The sequence below is a fragment of the Triplophysa dalaica genome, chromosome 9 (genome assembly GCF_015846415.1).
Source record: "Triplophysa dalaica isolate WHDGS20190420 chromosome 9, ASM1584641v1, whole genome shotgun sequence".
NCBI lineage: Eukaryota > Metazoa > Chordata > Actinopteri > Cypriniformes > Nemacheilidae > Triplophysa > Triplophysa dalaica.
Window position 1 is genome coordinate 23,150,785 of NC_079550.1, and position 4,039 is coordinate 23,154,823.

Below are 4,039 nucleotides of genomic sequence, written 5' to 3' on the forward strand. Positions count from 1 at the left end.
AACGCGAATATATCCAAGCTTCCCCTCACTTCAGAACTACAACCAAAACCGTGTATAGAATCTTGCGTCTGGTACATCACCTACAAAACGTGACGACAAAGATTAAAAACAACCAACCGATTACATTCAAAAGAATGACAAACTATTTAATTGGACACCGTCAAACCGGTTGCATCAACAAACAAATCACAACAACTATTAGAAGGCAACGCAAAAAACTGGGCCTACACGACACAATTGATTCTAGAACAACACTACGAGTCATTGATTGAGGTGTCAATTGGTGAGCTAAAAAATACTGTGACGAACGACGAATGGAGAGCGCCTTTCAGAATTGCAAAAAAGTGGGCCGTACGCAATTTTGGACGCAAATTTAGATCGGAAACTTTCGAACAGACGGAAGCACTCATTACCGCCGAATTTCCAAGTCGCACAGCACAAAGAAACAACGAGGCATCTACCTCACGTGTGGAAGCAGGACAAAGACCTCGAATGACCACGACCGAAACCCAAACATCTTCGGCCCCGGTCGAAAGCGCCTCATTCCATAAGGACTTTCCTCCTCTTCCTCCACCGGAAGGCGGTCCCGCCCCAAAAGAGCAAAGGACTAAAAAGTCAAGAGAATCTCGGTACCTTGCGTGAACTTTACTCCAATGAATGAGATCGACATGTGCCCGACTCCTTCCCTACGCGTGATCGAGGAGAAGCCAACCGAGCTGAAAGATGGAAACGAGCAACGGTCTTCTCTGCCCACGGACACACATAAAGCACAAATTCACACACCGGGGCAACACAACACCAATGTCATCCATCGAAGTGGAGCTATCGACCTACTCTGGATCCTTTGGAGAACAAAGAAGCCACCGGAAGTACCGACGGAGGAGCTTATTTTTCTAGACACAGACCCAGACCCCGCTCACATACACATCACACGGAACACAGATCTCACCAGAAATTGCTCTGGTGGGACGGACACGTACACGTACACAGACAAAACTCCTGTCACACCAGACGATCAAACAACACCTACCAGGCCCGTCAGACACATATCGACGAACAAAAAATCCTCTGACTGGTGCCTGACGATAAGAAAGAAATTTGTGATCATTGGAGACTCAAATGTGTCAAAATTTCCTACGGTCATAGCTCCAGATCTACAAATGGTAGCTACCCGGGCGCCAACTTCAAACATGCAAAAGACCTCATCAAAAAAGCCACCATCACCACGAACGTGGAACAATTGATTCTATCATTCGGAATCAATAACAGACAACAACGTCTCAAACAAACGCAATCAAACAACTACAGAGCACTTACAGAGAAGCGAAGATCAAATTCCCAAGACGGAAATCTTTATTCCTGTAATTAATTTCTCCCGGACACTACCGGTCGAGGACCAACTCATCATAGAAGAATTAAACACCTACATTAGAAAGAAAGTGACACACATCCCGGCTTTGCCAAAAGAAAAATTCAAAGTAGAACCGGACGGCATACACTGGAAGGCGGACACCGCCAAAGCCATCCTACAACATTGGCAACAGCATTTAAACTCATAACCGGCCACATTCACACAAATGAACCCGATCGCCACATGATCATTAACCTTTCGAAGAATTACACACTCACACCAGCACAAACAACACTCTTACGAAGGGGCCTGACATTCATTCCCACGCTAAAATTGGCCAGGGACCGAAAGAAAAAATTAAAATTTGATTTACAGACCTATCATCGTAGGTTAAAGCTTAAGGTTTTCTTTGAAGGAAAACGTAAGGAATCAAAAAAACTACCATTCACACACAACTCCGATTGGACACCTTCACTATGCCGTCTACCAATCCAAATCAGACACATCATCACGGCAGACAATTATGCCCTGAGAAACTTGAATTGGGGGCAAAGAGTGACACCCAATTTAACCCGAGCGGAGGTCAGGGCCTTACGTGAACTACAAAATAACAAAAACATCGTCATTAAACCCGCTGACAAGGGAAATGCAATAGTGATCTTGGACCGACAACAATATGTTTGGGAAGCGGAGAGACAACTAAACAATGAGGACCATTATGCTAAATTATCCAGACCAATATATCTAGAAACGAAGGAAGAAATTAAGGACATCATACAGAATCTTTGGAATCTCAAATACATCAATTACAAACAGAGAGAATATTTACTGGGAAGCCACACTCCGAGACTGAGACAATTTTATTTACTTCCAAAAATACACAAGGACCCCTACAACCTGGAGTACACCAAACGAAATCCCCCCCGGCAAGACCCATAGTCTCGGACTGCGACAGCGAATCTTACTGTACCGCGGAGTACATTGAATACTTTCTTGGCCCGATCTCACGGAAGCACCCTAGCTATCTGAAAGATACGTACGATTTTATTGAAAAAATTGGCAAAATAAAGATTCCCCTAATGCATTCTTATTCACAATGGACGTAGACAGCTTGTACACAAACATTGAAACCGAAGCGGGATTGCGGGCAGTACAAAAGTGTTTTGAAAAAATACCCAAACCCACGAAGACCTACAAAACAATTAATGGAACTCCTAAAATCAACTTGACCAAAAACGATTTCGAATTCGACTCTCAATTCTACTTACAACGAAAGGCACGGCCATGGGTAAGAAATTTGCGCCCTCATACGCCAACATATTCATGGCTGAATGGGAAGAATCTGCTCTGGCATCGGCCCCGTTGAAACCCCTTCACTACTATAGATTCCTCGATGACATCTGGGGAATCTGGACGTATTCCGAGAACAATTTCTACAATTCGCACAACACTTAAATACACATCAAAGATCAATTAAAATAAAACACGTCATCAATGATACTTCGGTGAATTTTTTGGACCTAATCTCATTCAAAGGAACACGATTTCAAGAAACCGGACAGTTAGATTTCAAGGTGTACTTTAAATCGACAGACACGCACTCACTCCTACACAAAAACAGCTACCATCCCCGACATACGTTCAAAGGAATCGTCAAATCACAACTATTGAGATTCTACAAAATCTGTATAATGAAAAACATTTCATGGACGCAACCAGGACTCTTTTTAAGGCCCTAAGAATCAGAGGGTACACGAGGACATTTTTGAGAAAAGCCTTTAAACAATTCAAACAGAAAACTCAATATGCAAAAAAAGACGACAAGATCATACCGTTTGTAAATACATTTTCGGAAATGAGTGTCCAACTCAACCTAGAAACTAAAGCAAATTTCCAGAAGTTTTTGTCACATACACCATATCTTAAAGAACACAAAATCATTTCCGCATTTAGGAGAAATAAGAATCTCAAGGATCTTTTGGTCAAAAGCAAATTAACCCCGATAAACACAAAACAGGGCAAAAGAGGGACCACACCTAAATATTATGAAACCAAAAATTGGATCACCAGTCACTACACAAAACACATTTTCAAATTAAAAAGACCCCTCAGTCCTCAGACCGAAAATTGTGTATACATAATTTCATGCCACAAATGTGCCAAACAATATGTGGGACAAACAAAAAATTCCATTCGAATAAGAATGCATCGTCACATACAGAACATCACAAAAAAGAGGAGAGAAACACACACATTGTCAACCATTTTATTAAACACGATATCTCATCCTTAAGAGTCACAGGTCTAGAGTCAAACACACATTGGACATTAAAAGACAGATTAATGGCAGAAACAAGATGGATCAACAAACTAGAAACTCGTTTTCCGAGAGGTCTGAACGACTGAAACCAAAAAAGTACTCATGCTAAGAGCAATAACTTGGACCCCACCATCCCCAATCCGGACCTTGACACCTAAAATTAAACCCCTACAAAATAATGACCCTAACCCAATTTGGACCCACCCTACCAAAACTTCCTCCCTAAACCTAAAATGGAGACCCCTCTAAAATTCTCTAACCTAACAATTTGGACCCACTTTACCGAAACTCTGACCCTAAACCTAAAATGGAGACCCCTTAAAAATCCTATACCCTCAAAATTTGGACCCACCCTACTACAACTCTAA